The sequence below is a fragment of the Coregonus clupeaformis genome, unplaced genomic scaffold, assembly GCF_020615455.1.
Source record: "Coregonus clupeaformis isolate EN_2021a unplaced genomic scaffold, ASM2061545v1 scaf0017, whole genome shotgun sequence".
NCBI lineage: Eukaryota > Metazoa > Chordata > Actinopteri > Salmoniformes > Salmonidae > Coregonus > Coregonus clupeaformis.
The window spans coordinates 145,001-169,516 of record NW_025533472.1 but is presented as its reverse complement, the minus strand read 5'-3'; the positions used below and the strand labels follow the sequence as shown (position 1 = coordinate 169,516).

The window sequence follows — 24,516 nt, the reverse complement described above, 5'->3', positions numbered from 1 at the left end:
AGAATGGTCATTCAGTTCATTCAGACAGTGGAACAGATTGATGCACCTCTCTGGAGAGGGATTCTCCCTGATCTTCTTCTTGATGTACTTGACTGTTTCTTCATGGCTCTGTGAGCTGCCTGTCTTTGTCAGTAGACCTCGTAAGTGCTTCTGATTGGACTCCAGCGAGAGGCCCAGAAGGAAGCGGAGGAAAAGGTCCAGGTTTCCCGTCTCACTTTGTAAGGCTTTATCCACAGCACTCTTGTAGACAGTAACTTCAGGCTTGTCTCTGAACAGCGCAAAGACGTTCCTGGGCGTTGATTGAGGTTTGGCCATTAGATTCTCATTGTTGTTGATGAATGAGAGGAACACATATACAGCAGCCAGAAACTCCTGAATGCTCAGATGCACGAAGCAGTACACCTTGTTCTGGTACAGCTTACATTCCTCTTTAAAGATCTGTGTGCACAATCCTGAGTAGACTGAGGCTTCATTGACATCAATTCCAGTCTCTTTCAGGTCTTCTTCACAGAAAATCAGATTGCCATTCACAAGCTGTTGAAAAGCCAGTTTTCCCAGTGACACAATGATCTCTTTATTCCAGTGTGGACCTGTCTCTTCTTTCCCAATATACTTTTCATTCTTCTGTTTGGTATGAAACTCCACAAGGTGTGAGTACATCTCAGTCAGAGTCTTGGGCATCTCTTCTGTCTTGTCTGTACTCAACATGTGTTCAAGGACTGTTGCAGAAATCCAACAGAAGACTGGAATGTGGCACATGATGTGGAGGCTCCTTGATGTCTTTATGTGTGAGATGATTCTGCTGGCCAGGTCCTCATCATTGAATCTCTTCCTGAAGTACTCCTCCTTCTGTGGGTCATTGAAGCCTCGTACCTCTGTCACCTGGTCAACACACCCTGAAGGGATCTTATTGGCTGCTGCAGGTCGGGTAGTTATCCAGAGGAGAGAAGAGGGAAGCAGATTTCCCTTGATGAGATTTGTCAGCAGAACATCCACTGAGGTTGACTCTGTGACGTCACAACAGATCTTGTTCTTCTGGAAGTCTAGGGGCAGTCGGCACTCATCCAGACCATCAAAGATGAACAGAATTTTGTACTTGTTGTAGTTGGAGATTCTTGATTCTTTGGTTTCCATTGAGAAGTGATTGAGAAGTTCAATGAAAGTGTGTTTTTCCCCCTTTCATCAAATTCAGGTCCCGAAAAGGGAATGAAAATACAAATTGGACATCCTGATTTGCTTTTCCTTCAGCCCAGTCCAGAATTAACTTCTGCACAGAGATTGTTTTTCCGATGCCAGCGACTCCCTTTGTCAGCACAGTTCTGATAAGTTTGTCTTGTCCAGTTAAGGGTTTGAAGATGTCGTTACATTTGATTGCAGTCTCTGGCCTTGCTTGTTTCCTGGTTGTTGTCTCAATCTGTCTCAGCTCATGTTCATTATTGACCTCTCCTGTTCCACCCTCTGTGATGTAGAGCTCTGTGTAGATCTTATTGAGAAGTGTTGGGTTTCCTTGTTTAGCGATCCCCTCAAATAAACATTGAAACTTCTTCTTTAGATTAGATTTGAGTTCACATTGGCAATTCACAGCAAGCTCATCGGAACCTAGAAATAACACAGAGGATATTAATATTACGTCTGTTTTAATGGCTACAGTATTGTAGGACTGTGTTATTTTAATAATGTTTTATCTTAATTGCCTGTATAAATGTGTAAACGTTTTCATAATGCTCTCTCTCTCTCTCTCTCTCTCTCTCTCTCTCTCTCTCTCTCTCTCTCTCTCTCTCTCTCTCTCTCTCTCTCTCTCTCTCTCTCTCTCTCTCTTCTTCTATCCCTGCTGCTACTTGATGAGGTAACTAGGTGTTGTGTTAACCCATTTGTTCCCACATTTTTCCCAGACATGTAACTATGCAAATATTTTACCATTAGTAACCCTAACATCCTTGTTTTACATTTATTTTTAAAACAATCTAAAAATGTATGTTTTATTCTCAGTCACAATTGTGACAGATGAGAACATACAGTATACTGCCTATAATAAAATGATACCCCTATTCCTCATCTCCAATATCTATATACCTCAGCCCACTTGACCACACACCCCAGCCCTGTTACCCCCATGCCCTGAATACTCATAAACTGTAAACCAGGATTACCCCTGCACCTCAACTCCAGTACTCCAACAAACCAGGTCTACACCTTTGACTGAGTCCCAATACTAATATAAACCAGGTCTACACCTTTGATTGAGTCCCAATACTAATATAAACCAGGTCTACACCTTTGACGGAGTCCCAATACTAATATATACCAGGTCTACACCTTTGACTGAGTCCCAATACTAATATAAACCAGGTCTACACCTTTGACTGAGTCCCAATACTAATATAAACGAGGTCTACACCTTTGACTGAGTCCCAATACTAATATAAACCAGTTCTACACCTTTGACTGAGTCCCAATACTAATATAAACCAGGTCTACATCTTTGACTGAGTCCCAATACTAATATAAACCAGGTCTACACCTTTGACTGAGTCCCAATACTAATATAAACCAGGTCTACATCTTTGACTGAGTCCCAATACTAATATAAACCAGGTCTACACCTTTGACTGAGTCCCAATACTAATATAAACCAGTTCTACACCTTTGACTGAGTCCCAATACTAATATAAACCAGGTCTACATCTTTGACTGAGTCCCAATACTAATATAAACCAGGTCTACACCTTTGGATGAGTCCCAATACTAATATAAACCAGGTCGACACCTTTGACTGAGTCCCAATACTAATATAAACCAGGTCTACATCTTTGACTGAGTCCCAATACTAATATAAACCAGGTCTACACCTTTGACTGAGTCCCAATACTAATATAAACCAGGTCTACACCTTTGGATGAGTCCCAATACTAATATAAACCAGGTCTACACCTTTGACTGAGTCCCAATACTAATATAAACCAGGTCTACACCTTTGACTGAGTCCCAATACTAATATAAACCAGGTCTACACCTTTGACTGAGTCCCAATACCAATATAAACCAGGTCTACACCTTTGACTGAGTCCCAATACTAATATAAACCAGGTCTACACCTTTGGATGAGTCCCAATACTAATATAAACCAGGTCTACACCTTTGGATGAGTCCCAATACTAATATAAACCAGGTCTACACCTTTGACTGAGTCCCAATACTAATATAAACCAGGTCTACACCTTTGGATGAGTCCCAATACTAATATAAACCAGGTCTACACCTTTGGATGAGTCCCAATACCAATATAAACCAGGTCTACACCTTTGGATGAGTCCCAATACTAATATAAACCAGGTCTACACCTTCGGATGAGTCCCAATACCAATATAAACCAGGTCTACACCTTTGGATGAGTCCCAATACTAATATAAACCAGGTCTACACCTTTGGATGAGTCCCAATACTAATATAAACCAGGTCTACACCTTTGGATGAGTCCCAATACTAATATAAACCAGGTCTTCACCTGCATATCTCAGCCCAAACACCCATATGAACCAGGTTTACACCTGTGGCTATGTCCCAATACTCTGATGAACCAGGTCTACCCTTCTGAATATTCATCAAAACTCACATAAACCAGGTCTACTATTGTGCAAGACACACTAAACAAACTATTGACATTAAATATTTGTTAAGTTATTACACTAATTGAGTTTATGGATCTATACATGGCCAATTACCCCTGAGTGACTGTTCGGTAATCCCTGTTGTGACCATTCTGAGAAATCATATAAAACTTATCTGAATCATACTAGACACCTTAATAATGCAGAATATATACTTATGTGTTGATTTAATACAACTTGAACTTCTCTAGAGCCTGTAAAGTACACACTTTATTTTCCAATATTGTGACCGACTGGATTAAATGGGTTAAGGCTGCTACAATATCATTGAGTTACACAGCTACTTTAGCTGTACTTTAGCTACAGCTTTTAAATGTTTGTTATAAAACAGCATTCAACATGAGGCAGACAGCTCTTACTTTTCTCCAGTGTGTCAGCAAGCATCAGGTCTCTTTGATGACTCTGGGAAGACTGACCACTGAGAATCTCTGACTCTGATCTCTCCTGTTGGTTTCTGTGGACAAAACATGAGATTACATTTCCTCATCCAGGGAGTACACACACACACACACACACACACACACACACACACACACACACACACACACACACACACACACACACACACACACACACACACACACACACACACACACACACACACACACACACACACACACACACACACACACACACAAACACACACACACACACATACAGGGAGTGAATGTTGCATTTGATTAATATTATTTTAGGACTATGAAAATTGAAACAAGGATTAGCCTATGGATTATGAAAACAACAAAAAGAAATGGGAAAATGGGAGAGGAGAAATGACTAGAGACAGTGTTGTTTAACTCACTGACCATGACCCATGAGTTCTTCTTACCTTTGTTCACTAGAAAAGTCTCCCTCTCTGAAGAATATAGGAAGACCCATAGACTGGTCACTCTTCATGGACACACAGCTGGGTACAGGGGAGGCTGGTCTCTCCTGCTTGATTGGGCTTCAACACAACAGAGACAAACATTACGTCTCTCATCTACTCTGAGCTCAGATGGGGAAACATAAGAAGAGTTTCATTCCAAAACGCTATATATCCATTTTCAGAAATGTTCGTAAATTAGCTTTTATTGTTTGAAGAAATTATGAAAGAGATTGGTGTGTTTTTTCACTATCTAATCATGGCATGGGGTTGTTCAATGACAGACATTGTTGAAAACCTATCACTTGATGGTTTCATTTAAGAGAGACAAATAATCATAGTTTTTGCAAAATGCTATATATCTGCCTCACTCTCAGAGAAATAAGTAGTACTGCTAGGTTTTACACAGTAAAAATATATATCTGCCTCACTCTCAGAGAAATAAGTAGTACTGCTAGGTTTTACACAGTAATAATATATAACTGCCTCACTCTTAGAGAAATCAGTATTACTGCTAGGTTTTACACAGTAAAAATATATATCTACCTCACTCTCAGAGAAATAAGTAGTACTACTAGGTTTTACACAGTAATAAATATATATATCTGGCTCACTCTTTACACAGTAATAATGACTGTGATATGTGGTTGTCTCTCTTCCTGTTGCTGCAGGATTATTTTCCTGCTGAGAGAAACTGGGTGAAATTAAGACATGACATCTGTAAGTGCATTCATCTTATGATAGCTAGGTGAGACAACCACATATCACAGTCATATATACAGGATATAAACATTTTATTCTAGCTGAACAATGGAAATGTAGTGTTTTGCAAACAACAACAAAAAAAATGGATACACATTTAAAATCTATGATTTACAAATCTGAGAAAAGTAATATTAGCAATAAATTATATATTTTTTAAAACACAAATGTGATTTTTTGGGGGAAATAGCGTTTTGGAAATAAACATAATAAATTCTTCATATAATTGTTATCTCACCTCTTAGCTTTGGTGTCATGTTCCCCAGAGAGACACATTTTAGAGGCAGGGCCCCCCTCCTCTCTCTCTCCAGAGAGACTCATTTTAGAGGCAGGGCCCCCCTCCTCTCTCTCCCCACAGATACTCATTTTAGAGGCAGGGCCCCCCTCCTCTCTCTCCCCAGAGAGACTCATTTTAGAGCACTGACCCCTAAACAGAGATGCAGCATGTTGGTTGTGGTGAACACAGTGACAACTCATTCTAGATTGTCAATTGTTCTCTTTTACTCATTATCTCTTAGAAATAAAACATTTACTAACAGACACATCCAAACAGTCGGGTGATTTAATTGTATCACAGGAACATTGTTATGTTCCTCAACAAGAAATAAAACATTGTCTCTCAAACAGAAGAAGGAACTAACAAAGAGTCACTAACAACAACCAAAACGAAACAGGTGGTTTTAGGAGGGGTTCTGAAAGACACTCATGGGGGTGTCCACTAGTGGTGGAAAACAGAGGCTTTCTGAACCCTTTGGGGCTTTCAACAAATAGTGCCGAAAATGCCATTGATAGATTTGAGTGCTAATAAACAACATTTAGTTAGAATGTGGGGTTCGCTTTTTGCCTCCAGGTTCACTATGTTTTCAAAAACGATGCATATGTGGTATTATTTAGGATACTAAATACAGAAGATTATCATAAATAAAACAAATTATTCTGCTTCCAGCAGAGGTCAGTGCTCTTCTGACAGCTGTCAGATGGTAGTGTGATGTCCGAAGCTTAGACCGTCATCATCACGTAGTATTGTTACTTGATACAAGCATTGATACGTTGTGTCAAATCAGTAGAGATTTTGAAAACTGCAATGTGCATCGTAGCGCCGGTATTAATCGTCCAATCCCTAGTATCCACTGAATGTTGACTAGCAACAAGAAAGTGGTACCTAAAAGACTCCCACCATGAGTGCCCATTGAAGTGGCTCCAGACGAGGACATCTGAAATAAAAACCCTCCAACTTACAATATGGAGTAAAAAAAAAGTGTAGCAAACCAAACCAAACCAGACCAAACCAGACCAGACCAAACCAGACCAAACCAGACCAAACCAAACCAGACCAGACCAGACCAGACCAAACCAGACCAAACCAGACCACACCAGACCAAACCAGACCAGACCAAATCAGACCAAACCAAACCAGACCAAACCAGACCAAACCAGACCAAACCCTGGGAGATACAAGACAGAAAGACTTTGTTCATCAACTTAAAGAAGCAGAGCTACAAAGAGGTGCCAGTCTTCTAACATATCTAAGGCCAACCAGAACACTGGACCAGCTGCTCTTCAATATCACATAACAGATGGAACCCTTCTGACTAAAGAGATGACAAGCAGAACACTGGACCAGCTGCTCTTCAATATCACATAACAGATGGAACCCTTCTGACTAAAGAGATGACAAGCAGAACACTGGACCAGCTGCTCTTCAATATCACATAACAGATGGAAGCCTTCTGAATAAAGAGATGACAAGCAGAACACTGGGCCAGCTGCTCTTCAATATCACATAACAGATGGAACCCTTCTGACTAAAGAGATGACAAGCAGAACACTGGACCAGCTGCTCTTCAATATCACATAACAGATGGAACCCTTCTGACTAAAGAGATGACAAGCAGAACACTGGACCAGCTGCTCTTCAATATCACATAACAGATGGAACCCTTCTGACTAAAGAGATGACAAGCAGAACACTGGGCCAGCTGCTCTTCAATATCACATAACAGATGGAACCCTTCAGACTAAAGAGATGACAAGCAGAACACTGGACCAGCTGCTCTTCAATATCACATAACAGATGGAACCCTTCTGACTAAAGAGATGACAAGCAGAACACTGGGCCAGCTGCTCTTCAATATCACATAACAGATGGAACCCTTCTGACTAAAGAGATGACAAGCAGAACACTGGGCCAGCTGCTCTTCAATATCACATAACAGATGGAACCCTTCTGACTAAAGAGATGACAAGCAGAACACTGGACCAGCTGCTCTTCAATATCACATAACAGATGGAACCCTTCTGACTAAAGAGATGACAAGCAGAACACTGGGCCAGCTGCTCTTCAATATCACATAACAGATGGAACCCTTCTGACTAAAGAGATGACAAGCAGAACACTGGACCAGCTGCTCTTCAATATCACATAACAGATGGAACCCTTCTGACTAAAGAGATGACAAGCAGAACACTGGACCAGCTGCTCTTCAATATCACATAACAGATGGAAACCTTCTGACTAAAGAGATGACAAGCAGAACACTGGACCAGCTGCTCTTCAATATCACATAACAGATGGAACCCTTCTGACTAAAGAGATGACAAGCAGAACACTGGGCCAGCTGCTCTTCAATATCACATAACAGATGGAACCCTTCTGACTAAAGAGATGACAAGCAGAACACTGGGCCAGCTGCTCTTCAATATCACATAACAGATGGAACCCTTCTGACTAAAGAGATGACAAGCAGAACACTGGGCCAGCTGCTCTTCAATATCACATAACAGATGGAACCCTTCTGACTAAAGAGATGACAAGCAGAACACTGGGCCAGCTGCTCTTCAATATCACATAACAGATGGAAACCTTCTGACTAAAGAGATGACAAGCCAGCACAGGCATAAGCATACTGTCTATTGAGGTGGCGCCAAGAGGTGCGGCCAACGTGCTAACGTCCAACCTCAAAATATAAATGGAAATACCAAAGCCTGTAACAACATGTAGTCGTGACTGATATCTTTCACCTCATCTCCCTGTTACTGTTTGTTAAGGTAGTTATAGACAGTGCAGCAACACAAGGCCACATTCCTCTCACCCTTCCACTCTCTCAGGCTAATGTGTATTTATTAAAAGTAGACTATTTCTTTCAATCTGTTCTTTTCTAAACGTATCTGAGAATGTAGCCAGAGGGGCTAAAACTGGCATGATAAATCTGAGGGGAAATCATTGATACATTCAGAAAGTATTTTTGCAACAAGTAGGAGATTTATATTATGTAAAGTAGGCTAGGTTATAATATATAATAGTGGTTTGTTAGTGATATGCAGATGGAGGTCTATACCTCAGCTATAGCCTACATATCCTAGATGACCAGCCTAAACCGGTTCATATCAATTCACATAGGTTATCAGTAGCAGGATTGATCACCTACAAATGGGTTTCCAGTCCAAATAACAGGGCATGTAGCCTAGGCCAAATATTTTCAAAACATTTCCTAAGGAGACCACCTGGGCCCGGTTTCCCTAAAGCACCTGATGGCTAAGTTAATCGTTAGAACCTATGTAGGAGCATTATTAAATCTCCAAGCTGTTTCCCAAAACCATTGTTTCTTTATTTTTACTATTTTCTACATTGTAGAATAATAGTGAAGACATCAAAACTATGAAATAACACATATGGAATCATGTAGTAACCAAAAAAGTGTTAAACAAATCAAAATATATGTTATATTTGAGTTTCTTTAAATAGCCACACTTTGCGTTGATGACAGCTTTGCACACTCTTGGCATTCTCTCAACCAGCTTCACCTGGAATGCTTTTCCAACAGTCTTGAAGGAGTTCCCACATATGCTGAGCACTTGTTGGCTGCTTTTCCTTCACTCTGCGGTCCGACTCATCCCAAACCATCTCAATTCAGTTGAGGTCAGGGAAATGTTGAGGCCAGGTCATCTGATGCAGCACTCCTTCACTCTTCTTCTTGGTAAAATAGCCCTTACACAGCCTGGAGGTGTGCTGAAAAACCAATGATAGTCCCACTAAGTGCAAACCAGATGGGATGGCGTATCGCTGCAGAACGCAGTGGAAGCCATGCTGGTTAAGTGTGCCTTGAATTCTAAATAAATCACAGACAGTGTCACCAGCAAAGCACCACCACACCATAACACCTCCTCCTCCATGCTTTACTGTGGGAAATACACATGCGGAGACCCACACCGCGTCTCACAAAGACACAGCGGTTGGAACCATAAATCTCAAATATGGACTCCAGACCAAAGGACAAATTTCGACCGGTGTAATGTCCATTGCTCGTGTTTCTTGGCCCAAGCAAGTCTCTTCTTATTATTGGTGTCCTTTAGTAGTGGTTGCTTTGCAGCAATTCGACCATGAAGGCCTGATTCACACAGTCTCCTCTGAACAGTTGATGTTGAGATGTGTCTGTTACTTGAACTCTGTGAAGCATTTATTTGGGCTGCAATTTCTGAGGCTGGTAACTCTAATGAACGTATCCTCTGCAGCAGAGGTAACTCTGGGTCTTCCATTCCTGTGGCGGTCCTCATGAGAGCCAGCTTCATCATAGCGCTTGATGGTTTTTGCGACTGAACTTGAAGAAACTCTCAAAGTTCTTGAAATGTTCTGTATTGACTTACCTTCATGACTTAAAATAATGATGGACTGTCATTTCTTTTTGCTTTTTTGAGCTGTTCTTGCTATAATATGGACTTGGTCTTTTACCAAATAGGGTTATCTTCTGTATACCTCCCTACCTTGTCACAACACAACTGATTGGCTCAAACACATTAAGAAGGAAATAAATTCCACAAAGTAACTTTTAAGAAGGCACACCTGTTAATTGAAATGCATTCCAGGTGACTACCTCATGAAGCTGGTTGAGAGAATGCCAAGAGTGTGCAAAGCTGTCATCAAGGCAAAGGGTGGCTATTTGAAGAATCTCAAATACAAAATATATTTTTGTTTAACACTTTTTTGGTTACCACATGATTCCATATGTGTTATTTTATAGTTTTAATGTCTTCACTATTATTCTACAATGTAAAAATTAGTAAAAATAAAGAAAAACCCTGGAATGAGTAGGTGTGTCCAAACGATGTCGGGAAGATTATGATATCAATAGTGTAGAAAACAGCGGGCAGGGCGGTAAACCCAAAGGCAAACACCCTACGCATCGCAGAAATGGGAATTGTAACCTGACTCACACTGTCCCCTACAAAAGTCAGTGCATCGACTACTCAGACCCCTCACATGTCCGGACCATCAATTCTGATGGCCTCACAGACACCATACTACTTCTGACACCAACGTAGCAAACAGCGGGGCAGGGAAGCGAACCCAGGTTGCATGTGTAAAAGGCAAACAACCTACGCATCGCGCTGTTGGCGCCAATTGGGTTACTTGGTTGGCATTGTGACGTGGCTCATTTAGCAAGGATCACTACACTATAGTAGAACTATGATACAATTACAGTTATCATATCAAATGTTAAATGTAGAACTATAATATATGAATATATTGAATTTGACTTGACCACATTCAGTTAGCTCCATTTTGTATGATTAAACTGACACGTACCTGTCTCAGTAGAAGTAGACTGTTAGGTCTGAGTGTTTTACTTCCATTCACTGTACTAAAATTACACCAGACATTTAATTTCTCTACACTCTTTACAATCATTCCTGGCACGATTCTCACCTTGTAGCCTGAATTCAAAACCAGAACATGTCAAGTCATTTAGATATCTACTGTTCTGCTGAGAGAGCACCTTCCTGATGACTAGCGCTCTGTGTATTCTTATGGGTGAAGTCTGATCTGGAATGTGAAGCTAACTGAAATCTAGATAAGCTTTGAAAAAACAGTATATCTAGCTTGCACCCTCAGGCTACATACAGGTTTCAGCATGAGGCAGACATCAACAGCCGAGTTGTAGGCTACTACCTGGGTCGTATTCATTAGTTTACTCAGCAGCCAACAGTTTTAAAATGTTGCATAAACAGTTTACTCCAAACGCTGTACAACGTGACCTAAACAATTTCTGTTGTCAAACGTTTTGCTACGGTGGGCACTAATGAACACACAGTCTTTCCACAATATTTATTTGTCTCTCTTTCACACAAAATACCTTCCTGAGTGAAAAGAGTTAACAGTAGATTAGAAAGAGAAAATGTTGTTGCTTGTTGTGTTTTAAGCCTGTTTTGAGAAGACAAGTCTATAGACCTATGATACAGTGCACTCTTAGAAAAAAAGAGTTCCAAAGGGGGTCCTCTGGCTGTCCCCACAGGAGAACGCTTTTGGGTTCAGGTAGAACCCTTCTGGCTTCCATGTAGAACCCTCTGTGGAAAGGATTCTTCATGGAACCCAAAAGGGTTCTACCTAGGACCAAAAGGGTTCTACAAAGGGTTCTCCTATGGGGACAGCCAAAGAACCCTTTTAGATTCTAGATAGTGTAGGAGCGATCACCCTGGGGCACACAGATGGAAACAGAACGAATTCACCCCACGCATCTAATTTATATCCAAAACATTTTAAGGAGAGTAGGCCTATTATAACACTATAACAATATCATCAACTATATGAATACACATAACAATATCATCAACTATATTAATACACATAACAATATCATCAACTATATTAATACATATAACAATATAATGAACTATATGAATACACATAACAATATCATCAACTATATTAATACACATAACAATATCATCAACTATATTAATACACATAACAATATCATCAACTATATTAATACACATAACAATATCATCAACTATATTAATACACATAACAATATCATCAACTATATGAATACACATAACAATATCATCAACTATATTAATATCATAACAATCGTCGTCTTACCTTTTATATGTCTCTCAATAGAAGTAGAGTCTGGAATGATCATTCGGTGGTGGAAAGTTCCTTTAGTTTGTTCTGCTCATTTCCATATCAGGTTCTACCTGTTCTCTCTCCCACTCCCTGTCTCTTTATAGCTCTTACAATGTGCCTTGGCATACATTCTACAAGTGTCTGGAACTCCAAATGTAGTTCTGATTTAGTGTTCCAAATGAAAACAATTTGATTAAACTGGTTAATATGGTTAAAATACATTAAGACTGAGTAATGCTGTGATTGTTTTTATTATTTTGTATTGAAATGTTTCACTTTATTTTCCCTATGTCCTTTCAATATAGGAACAATTTGTAAAATGACAGCCTTCTGTAAATATGGACAAAAGTCTATGGATTAATTTGATGGTATGTGTCTTGCAACATTATGTAAAATGACAGGTTGAGAAACACTGCATCTTCCTCTATTGACGTCTCTTATCTTGTCTGGTGTCTCTCTCCATCATATCATATTCTTCTGTTGCTGTCTCTGTGTCTTGTCTGGTGTCTCTCTCCATCATATCCTATTCTTCTGTTGCTGTCTCTGTGTCTTGTCTGGTGTCTCTCTCCATCATATCCTATTCTCCTGTTGCTGTCTCTGTGTCTTGTCTGGTGTCTCTCTCCATCATATCCTATTCTTCTGTTGCTGTCTCTGTGTCTTGTCTGGTGTCTCTCTCCATCAACATACATATTGGTGAGGGTTAGGCCTACTCCAATACAACAATGAAAACATGAAAACACGACTACATAACACCATTAAATACAGTTGAAATATAGTTACAACACTCCAACTGTTTCCATCAAACAGAAAAACAACAAGAAAGCTGGATAAACACATTTAGATTTCTACATACTGCTCTTTGCTTCTGCATTACCCATACAGCTGTTTAAGGTCATAAAAAGGCAGAGTGCAGTATCAGCATTTAAGGGGTCATAGGTCAGATCAGTGGTCATGGTTGATATGATTGGACAAAAAACCCAACTTTAAAGCCATTTTGTTCTCAGATTCACTGTTTGCGTAGACTGCTCTTTGCCTTTGTAGGGCAGTAGTTCAGGTGGCTTCCCTTGCCCTTAGTCTGCCTCCTGTCCCTCCTATCGCCATGGAGACCCCCTTCCTGAAAACAATGACTCCATACTTTGCTGAAACCTGTTCTGCCAGTTCATGTCCTTAAAGATGAATGTTTGAATGTTCCGATGTGGTTACCCCAAAAAGATGCCAAGACAGATCACACATCCATAACTTGTTTCCTGCTTGTAGCAGGCCGCGTTTACAGGAATCGTTCTCTCTAACTATAAGTCACATGATTTCATGAGAATATTTTTCTGCAGTAAGAGGGTAATGCAAGTGAAGGTGTCCTTGGATCAACGTCAACAAGAGTTATAACCAGCATTGTTAAATTAACTGTTGGAATAAATAAATACAATATTTGTAAATGTATTGTCACAGACACCGGATAGATGCAGTGAAATGTGTTGTTTTACAGGGTCATAGTAGTACGGCGCCCCCTGGAGCAAATCAGGTGTAAGTGCTTTGCTTAAGGGCACAGACAGATGTTTACCTTGACGGCTCAGGTATTCGAACCAGCAACCTTTCAGTTACTGGCCCCACTAGGTAATCATACCATACTAGTTCACACCCTAACAGAAGACACTTTTCAAGTGTTCAAATGTAGTCCATGAAGAGGTATTAGGATTATGTACACAGCTATTCTGCCGTACAATTACAAACTGCTGCTACACATTTGGTCAAAGATGAGTTCAGACCTAAATCAGGCTTCATAGTATCTGTTATATCTTGTGACAAAGTGTCCTGGTTAAATTATCTTCAGTTTCAGAGAAAATGGAGGGTCAGATTTGATGTAACTACAAAATCCCAGTAAAAAACAAGGAAACAGCAGTAAGTGAGGTTACTGCCATCTGGCTTTGTTCCGCCATGTTCTACTGCAGTTACTACGGTTTTCCTTGGTATTCTATCAGGCTCTGAGTTCAGGCCATCCCGACCATGACACTCACCCTCACACACTCCATGAGACAGCCAGTGATCCAGTTATCACCAGAATAAAACATGGCACAATCACGCAGAAACATTATGGTTTAACTCGCATTGAAATGCAAATACCCAGATAATGGTAAGAAAGATAGCAAACAAAATATTGAAACGCTCGCTAACATAAAGAAAAGGACAGCATTGATAGTAATACAAAGTCACATAAGGATAAACATTCTCCGTGATGAAATAGTTCTTACCTTATGGATAAAAAAAGCTTGAGGGTTGCTACAATACAACATTCAAAACATGAAAACACAACTACACAACACCATTAAAAACAACAAGAAAGCTGGATAAACACATTTAGATTTTTTAGATACTGCACTTTGCTTTTGCATGACCCATACAGCTGTTTAAGGTCATACAAAGGCAGAGTGCAGTATCAACATTTTAGGGGTCATAGGTCAGATCAGTGGTCATAATAAGATGATACATCAGTGCATTTACACTTATCTACCTATGACATATTTGGCTGAACAGCAAAAACAACTTTAAAGCCTTTTTTGTCTTCAGTTGGACTGTTTTCTAGTTGATGCTCTTTTGCCTTTGTAGGGCCGTTTATTCAAGCAGTCAACGGACAACAACTCTTAATGCAATCACGGGGAAAACACTTTTGAAAGCAGTTTTGACCTTTGTTAAAAAAAGAGGGGGATCCAATCTTTCCATTGATAACACGTTTATTTCTATACTCCTACAATTGTGCTAATGCATTGTTTTAAAAATGCAGTTACAACTGGAGTATCAAGCATGGTTTAGGAACATTCACAACAGAGCTCTTAAAGGGGCAACGGCATCTTAAAACCGGAGTATCAAGCATGGTTTAGGATCATTCACAACAGAGCTCTTAAAGGGGCAATGGCATCTTAAAACTAGAGTATCAAGCATGGTTTAGGAACATTCACAACAGAGCTCTAAAAGGGGCAATGGCATCTTAAAACTGGAGTGTCAAGCATGGTTTAGGAACATTTGCAACAGAGCTCTTAAAGGGGCAACGGCATCTTAAAAGGGCAACTTTGTAATAGAAACCCCCCCAACAACAATTCTGAGTGAATAACAATAATAATAATAAATAATAATAATAATCAGGAAGTTGTGTCCAATGGGGTAAATGCAGATGGACAAACCCCATGCTTCATTTATAGCCACTATGCTGCATCCGTTGGGCTACAGGGGATCATGCTTATTGCTAATAGCACATCTGATAATAGACCATGAATACAGGATATATGGTTCAATATGTTAAAATCATTTACCATCTGATAATAGACCATGAATACAGGATATATGGTTCAATATGTTAAAATCATTTACCATCTGATAATAGACCATGAATACAGGATATATGGTTCAATATGTTAAAATCATTTACCATCTGATAATAAACCATGAATATAGGATATATGGTTCAATATGTTAAAATCATTTAACATCTGATAATAGACCATGCATACAGGCTATATGGTTCAATATGTTAAAATCATTTACCATCTGATAATAGACCATGCATACAGGATATATGGTTCAATATGTTAAAATCATTTACCATCTGATAATAGACCATGAATACAGGATATATGGTTCAATATGTTAAAATCATTTAACATCTGATAATAGACCATGAATACAGGATATATGGTTCAATATGTTAAAATCATTTACCATCTGATAATAGACCATGAATACAGGATATATGGTTCAATATGTTAAAATCATTTAACATCTGATAATAGACCATGAATACAGGATATATGGTTCAATATGTTAAAATCATTTACCATCTGATAATAGACCATGAATACAGGATATATGGTTCAATATGTTAAAATCATTTACCATCTGATAATAGACCATGAATACAGGATATATGGTTCAATATGTTAAAATCATTTAACATCTGATAATAGACCATGAATACAGGATATATGGTTCAATATGTTAAAATCATTTACCATCTGATAATAGACCATGAATACAGGATATATGGTTCAATATGTTAAAATCATTTACCATCTGATAATAGACCATGAATATAGGATATATGGTTCAATATGTTAAAATCATTTACCATCTGATAATAGACCATGAATACAGGATATATGGTTCAATATGTTAAAATCATTTACCATCTGATAATAGACCATGCATACAGGATATATGGTTCAATATGTTAAAATCATTTACCATCTGATAATATACCATGAATACAGGATATATGGTTCAATATGTTAAAATCATTTACCATCTGATAATAGACCATGAATATAGGATATATGGTTCAATATGTTAAAATCATTTACCATCTGATAATAGACCATGAATATAGGATATATGGTTCAATATGTTAAAATAATTTACCATCTGATAATAGACCATGAATATAGGATATATGGTTCAATATGTTAAAATCATTTACCATCTGATAATAGACCATGAATACAGGATATATGGTTCAATATGTTAAAATCATTTACCATCTGATAATAGACCATGCATACAGGCTATATGGTTCAATATGTTAAAATCATTTACCATCTGATAATAGACCATGCATACAGGCTATATGGTTCAATATGTTAAAATCATTTACCATCTGATATTACCAATATCTTATTGGGCTCATTTTTGGAGGTGGAAATGATATTTTAGATGGTGTCAGCATCATTGTATTTTAATTCATTCTGGAGTAGAATGGCCTTTTTCTTGTCACCAGAACTGAGCTTCTTAGAACTGAGCTTCTCAAGAAGTATCCCCAGGAGGACCCTGGGAACTCTAAGCAAGGGGACTGGAATTGGTCAAATTTGCAGTTTTAATACATTGACAAAAATTATCCTCTTTTCCTAAAAGCATGACGGTTATGACTTGTTTACATAAAAGGGGAGATTAATTTAGCACAACATAATCAATCTGAGGTCGACTTAAGGATTTTTTTGGGGGTTTAACCCCTGAGATTTGGCTGTTCTATGAGTATGAATGGTCTGAGGCAGGCGTTAGATTACAAGCGTTTTCAAGTGTAACGTTAATAACGATGGTTTTGGGGAACTGCTCAGAGATTTAACAATGCTCCTACAAAGGTTCTAATGATGAACTTAGCCTTAAGATGCTTTTGGGAAAGCGGATCCTGGATGAGACCATCTGCTAAATGACTAAAATGTCAAATGTAAGGTTTTAAATGCAAATATCATATTACTGTATGTTTTGAAAACATGTTTTAAGTATTGATTTCACAAATATTATATTTGTAAAGTTCTTTATAAAAAATTTAGTTATTTTTTACATTTGACTCTGTAAAACATAGCAGTACTACTTATTTCTCTGAGAGTGAGGCAGATATATATTTGATTATTTGTCTATCTGAAATGAAAGCATCAAATTATAGATTTTAAACAAATACATGTCTGTCATTGAACAACCCCATACCATGATTAGATAGTGAAAAAACACACCAATCTCTTTCATAATTTCTTTAAACAATAAAGGCTAATTTACCAAAACTTCTGAAAAGTGATATAAAGCGTTTTGGAATGAAACTCTTCTCATGTTTCCCCATCTGAGCTCAGAGTAGAGGAGAGACTGAGGGGCGGTTTCCCAGACAGAGTTTAATTGAAGTCAGGACCAGGTAAATTCTACTGAAGTATCTCCACAATATCCCCACACGTCTTATTACCTGTTCTGTCTGTGTCACGTATACTCTGTTAGAAATTGCGTAATTCAAATCTGGTATTGGAATAAGAATCAAGAGATATTCAATCCAAGCTAAATTTATTATATGCAAAATGAATGTATGATAAGTATGATGGTTCGTATACGGGCTCACTGAAAAACCTCGCAGGGCAGACAGAGAACTAATCCATTGTTACAGGTTCTTCTTCAAATACTCTGACAGAGATAGTTCCCACTCTCTGCTGGCCAATCAGAGTAGAGACTGAGCGTGGTTTAGACTTACTCAGCCTATCCGTTGGCGCACCGGCTGGTCCCAGCCCCTTGGCGCATCCATGTTGCCAGGCATAAGTTGCTATCATAATAACCTGTGGAGTTAGCACCCAAAAGACACCACTGTACTGTACTGTGAGTACCTAGTTCAAGGACGGTTCACAGACAACGGTTCTCAGACAACAAAGAGGCAGTGTTCGTATCTGTAAGAAATACAAGTCTTATCTGTCCTTCCCCCTAACATTCCTTACATGAATCACAGCCTGTTATGTGAAACAATTTATATCAGTATAGTACAAACCTATTATGCTTATCATCAATGCATTCCTTCCAAGGTAGGTATCACATCCAGTTATGAGAAAACAAATATCAACAACTCCCTCTCCGGCGTTCCAGGTCAGCAGCTCATTATTATGCACACCTGTCACCATCGTTACGCCACCTGCGACCAATCAGACTCACCTGGACTCCATCCCCTTCCTGATTACCTCCCCTATATCAGTCACTCCCCTTTGGTTCCTTCCCCAGGCGTTATTTATTCTGTTTCAGGGCTTCATGTCTGTACGCTACTCCTGTTTCTTGTTTTGTTCTATGTATTATTACATTCACTTCCTGTACTTGCTTCCTGACTCCCAGCGTACACGTTGCAGTCTGGCTGTAGCAGGCTGCCTAGTAAATTAAATGTCTTTGGCCCCATTACACTAAAACATGGAGGCACAATGTTGTCCTCATCCATGTCATTTACAAGAACAAAATATTCAAACTGTTCTGTATATGAGCTCCACTGCTCAATACTTCCATCAAACTGTCCAATGTTTCCAACAATTCCAATAATTGTTCGTTTCTCAATAAGCTCCTGATTGTCACTTACTTTAATATTGTCCTCAACCAAAGCAATATTTTCCTCAGTCACATGATCTTCATTTACTTCACTCACTGATGTTTCCTCCTAAATTCACTCATTTAGCAATTTTTTATTCCAAAGTTCATCTTCACAGTTGAATAAATGTCCTTTCCTTTAATCACTGTATGTTCTTCCCTTTTAATCATTTTGTTTTCCCGCTCCGACGTCCGTCTCCAGTCCTTTTCTGCCGTCCATGACGATGTTAACTATCTTTCTTAGCTAGCTAGACTATGCACTTGCCTCTGCTAGCAATACACTGTGCTAACATTAGCCTAGACTGGACCACAGAAAATAACCGTTTTAAACAGTTGTAAAATCCCACTTCTTCCAGACAGAATAGTTCCTGTATATTCAGACTTACTCATCACCAATCTGTTGTTATGTCTCGTGGGTTTCATAACCACGTCTGTATAACAATTCAATAATGATGAGACAGGAGACAGGAATCAGTTCAACCATTTATCTGGAACGTGATCATCTCAACACATACAAACCCCCCATGATGCTCTGCAGCACAACCCCAATATACAACAAATACATACATAAGTAAATGGACACTAAACATAACTCATAGAGGAATTTAAATGTTCAGTTGTAGAAAGTAGGGCCATGGGATAGGGTCAGAAAGGTCAGTATGTTTGATAACTGGTTACAGAGGTGACATAACAAGCATAAGGTCCATTATAACACAGTGAAGTAGAGGTGGGAGCTAAAAGCAGACATGGACAGTGAGACGGTGTGAGGAGGTCAGGGGTGAAACACTAGATCAGGACAGGTAGAAATGGCAGGGCTGGAAATAGACACAGAGACACATTCTGATCATGGCTCAGACCTGACCTGAGACACCCAAACAGAAGATGCCATAGCAAAGTCCTGTCCAGTGGGCTATATGGGATTTCCTTTCATCAGAATACAACACATGGAAATGTGTCCAGTGTGTGTGTCCAGCATGTGTGTGTGTGTGTGTCCAGTGTGTGTGTGTGTGTGTGTGTGTCCAGTGTGGTTGTGTATGTCCAGTGTGTGTGTGTGTGTGTGTGTGTCCACTGTGTGTCCAGTGTGTGTGTGTGTGTGTGTATGTGTGAGTGTCAAGTGTGTGTGTGTCCAGTGTGTGTGTGTGTTCAGTGTGTGTGTGTTCAGTGTGTGTTTGTGTCTAGTGTGTGTATGTGTGTTCAGTGTGTGTGTGTGTGTTCAGTGTGTGTGTGTGTGTCTAGTGTGTGTGTTTGTCTAGTGTGTGTGTGTGTGTGTGTTCAGTGTGATTGTGTGTTGGTCCAGTGTGTGTGTGTGTGGGTGTTTAGTGTGTGTATATTCAGTGTGTGTGTGTCTAGTGTGTGTGTGTGTGTGTGTGTGTGTGTGTGTGTGTGTGTGTGTGTGTGTGTGTGTGTGTATGTGTGTGTGTCCAGTGTGTTTGTGTGTGTGTGTGTCTAGTGTGTGTGTGTGTGTGTCCAGTGTGTGTGTGTGTGTGTGTGTGTGTTTAGTGTGTGTGTGTCCAGTGTGTGTGTGTGTCCAGTGTGAGTCTGTCCAGTGTGTGTGAGTCCAGTGTGTGTGTGTTTGTCCAGTGTGTGTGTTTGTGTGTGTGTCCAGTGTGTGTGTGTTCAGTGTTTGTGTTGTACATTGTGTGTGTGTGTGTGTGTGTGTGTCCAGTATGTGTGTGTGTGTGTGTGTTTGTGTGTGTCCAGTGTGTGTGTGTGTGTGTGTCCAGTGTGTGTGTGTGTCAGTGTGTGTGTGTCCAGTGTGTGTTTGTCCGGTGTGTGTTTGTGTGTCCGGTGTGTGTGTGTGTGTGTCCAGTGTGTGTGTGTGTGTTTGTGTGTGTGTGTGTGTGTTTGTCCTGTCACTCCGTAGCCCACATACTAGTCTGTCTCTAATGATGTCATTTAGAACAGCATTAAACTCAGTGTTCTGGTAGTTTCTTTAATGCAGCAGCAAACATTGTTACTGATTCTCCCTCTTCCTGATGTCTCCTGTGGAACCTGAACCTTTTAGCATTAACTAGTGGTTCTGGTGAAAAATGTCCTTTAAGTATCTCCACAATATCCCCATACGTCGTATTACCTGTTCTGACTGGCTGTAGCAGGCTGCCTAGTAAATTAAATGTCTTTGGCCCCATTACACTAAAACATGGAGGCACAATGTTGTCCTCATCCATGTCATTTACAAGAACTAAATATTCAAACCGTTCTGTATATGAGCTCCACTGCTCAATACTTTCATCAAACTGTGAAATGTTTCCATCAATTCCAATAATTTTTCGTTTGTCAATAAGCTCCTGATTGTCACTCACTTCAATATTGTCCTCAACCAAAGCAATATTTTCCTCAGTCACGTGATCTTCATTCACTTCACTCACTGACGTTTCCTCCTAATTTCGCTCATTTAGCAGATTTAATTAAAAGGTTTGTCTTCACAGTTGAATAAATGTCCTTTCCTTTAATCACTGTATATTCCTTCTTTTTAATCACGTTGTTTTCCCGCTCCGATGTCCGTCTCCATTCCTTTTCTGCCGTCCATGACGATGTTAACTCTCTTTCTTAGCTAGCTAGACTATGCACTTGCCTCTGCTAGCAATACACTGTGCTAACATTAGCCTAGACTGGACCACAGAAAATAACAGTTTTAAACAGTTGTAAAAACCCACTTCTTCCAGACAGAATAGTTCCTGTTGATTCAGACTTACTCATCACCAATCTTTTGTTATGTCTCGTGGGTTTCATAACCACGTCTGTATAACAATTCAATAATGATGAGACGGGAGACAGGAATCAGTTCAACCATTTATCTGGAATGTGATCATCTCAACACATACAAACCCCCATGATGCTCTGCAGCACAACCCCAATATACAACAAATACATAGATAAGTAAATGGACACTAAACAAAACTCATAGAGGAATTTAAATGTTCATTTCTAGAAAGTAGGGCCATGGGATAGGGTCAGAAAGGTCAGTATGTTTGATAACTGGTTACAGAGGTGACATAACAAGCATAAGGTCCATTATAACACAGTGAAGTAGAGGTGGGAGCTAAAAGCAGACATGGACAGTGAGACGGTGTGAGGAGGTCAGGGGTGAAACACTAGATCAGGACAGGTAGAAATGGCAGGGCTGGAAATAGACACAGAGACACATTCTGATCATGGCTCAGACCTGACCTGAGACACCCAAACAGAAGATGCCATAGCAAAGTCCTGTCCAGTAGGCTATATGGGATTTCCTTTCATCAAAATACAACACATGGAAATGTGTCCAGTGTGTGTGTGTCCAGTGTGTGTGTGTGTCCAGTGTGTTTGTGTGTGTCCAGTGTGTGTGAGTGTGTGTGTCCAGTGTGTGTGTGTGTGTGTGTGTGTGTGTGTCCAGTGTATGTGTCAGGTGTGTGTGTCCAGTGTGTATGTGTGTGGGTCCAGTGTGTGTGTGTGTGTCCAGTGTGTGTGTGTCCAGCGTATGTGTGTGTGTCCAGTGTGTGTGTAAGTGTGTATGTGTGTGTGTCCAGTGTGTGTGAGTGTGTGTGTCCAGGGTGTGTTTGTGTGTCCAGTGTGTGTGTATATGTGTCCAGTGTGTGTGTGTGTCCAGTGTGTGTGTGTGTCCAGTGTGTGTGTGTGTGTGTGTGTGTGTGTGTGTGTGTGTGTGTGTGTGTGGAGTGTGTGTGTGTCCAGTGTGTTTGTGTCCTGTGTGTGTGTGTGTCAGGTGTGTGTGTGTCCAGTGTGTGTGTGTGTCCAGTGTGTGTGTTTGTGTGTGTGTCAGGTGTGTGTGTGTCCAGTGTGTATGTGTGTGTGTCGTGTGTGTGTCCAGTGTGTATGTGTGTGTGTCGTGTGTGTGTGTGTGTCCAGTGTGTATCTGTGTGGGTCCAGTGTGAGTGTGTGTCCTGTGTGTGTGTGCGTGTCAGGTGTGTGTGTGTGTGTGTCCAATGTGAGTGTGTGTGTGTCCAGTGTGTGTGAGTGTGTGTGTCCAGTGTGTGTGTGTGTGTGTGTGTCAGGTGTATGTGTGTGTGTCCAATGTGTGTGTGTAATGTGTGTGTGTGTCCTGTGTGTGTGTGTGTGTGAAGGTGTGTGTGTGTGTGTGTCCAGTGTGTGTGAGTGTGTGTGTCCAGTGTGTGTGTGTCAGGTGTGTGTGTGTGTGCCCAGTGTGTCTGAGTGTGTGTGTCCTGTGTGTGTGTGTGTGTCAGGTGTGTGTGTGTCCAGTGTGTATGTGTGTGTCCTGTGTGTGTGTTTCCAGTTTGTATGTGTGTGTGTCCAGTGTGTATGAGTGTGTGTCCTGTGTGTGTGTGTTTGACCAGTGTGTGTGTGTGTGTGTGTGTGTGTGTGTCCAGTGTGTGTGTGTCCTCTGTGTGTGTGTGTGTCCAGTGTGTGTGTGTTCAGTGTGTGTGTGTGTGTCCAATGTGTGTGTGTGTGTCCAGAGTGTGTGTGTGTCCATTGTGTGTGTGTGTCCAGTGTGTGGGTGTGGTTGTCCAGTGTGTGTCCAGTGTGTGTGTTTGTGTGTGTGTGTGTGTGTGTGTGTGATCAGTGTGTGTGTCCTGTGTGTGTGTGTGAGTGTGTGTGTCCAGTGTGTGTGTGTGTCAGGTGTGTGTGTGTGTGTGTGTCCAGTGTGTGTGAGTGTGTGTGTCCATTGTGTGTGTCCAGTGTGTGTGTCCTGTGTGTGTGTGTCAGGTGTGTGTGTGTCCAGTGTGTATGTGTGTGTCCTGTGTGTGTGTTTCCAGTGTGTATATGTGTGTGTCCAGTGTGTATGAGTGTGTGTCCTGTGTGTGTGTGTTTGTCCAGTGTATGTGGAGTGTGTGTGTGTGTGTGTCCAGTGTGTGTGTGTCATCTGTGTGAGTGTGTGTGTGTCCAGTGTGTGTGTGTTCAGTGTGTGTGTGTCGAATGTGTGTGTGTGTGTCCAGAGTGTGTGTGTGTCCATTGTGTGTGTGTGTCCAGTGTGTGGGTGTGTTTGTCCAGTGTGTGTCCAGTGTGTGTGTGTGTGTGTGTGTGTGTGATCAGTGTGTGTGTCCTGTGTGTGTGTGTGTGTGTGTGTGTGTTCAGTATGTGTTTCTGTGTTCAGTGTATGTGTGTGTGTGTGTGTGTGTGTGTGTGTGTGTTCAGTATGTGTTTCTGTGTTCAGTGTATGTGTTTCTGTGTGTGTGTGTGTGTGTGTGTGTGTGTGTTTCAGTATGTGTATATGTGTTCAGTGTATGTGTTTCTGTGTGTGTGTGTGTGTGTGTGTGTTCAGTGTATGTGTTTCTGTGTGTGTGTGTGTGTCCAGTGTGTGTGTGTGTGTGTGTGTGTGTCCAGTATGTGTATATGTGTTCAGTGTATATGTTTCTGTGTGTGTGTGTCCAGTGTGTGTATATGTGTTCAGTGTATGTGTCCAGTGTGTTTCTGTGTGTGTGTGTGTCCAGTATATGTGTTCAGTGTATGTGTCCAGTGTGTTTCTGTGTGTGTGTGTGTTCAGAGTGTATGTGTATATG

General features: G+C 40.3%; 1 long non-coding RNA gene across 1 annotated transcript; it reads right to left on the bottom strand.

The window, feature by feature from the left end:
- Positions 1 to 4,083: 4,083 nt before the first annotated feature.
- Positions 4,084 to 5,552, bottom strand: LOC123483053. The gene is made up of 3 exons (XR_006658051.1): positions 5,534 to 5,552; positions 4,498 to 4,614; positions 4,084 to 4,122 (listed from the first exon to the last, which is right to left on the bottom strand). It is a non-coding gene; the product is annotated as an uncharacterized LOC123483053 (long non-coding RNA).
- Positions 5,553 to 24,516: the final 18,964 nt, after the last annotated feature.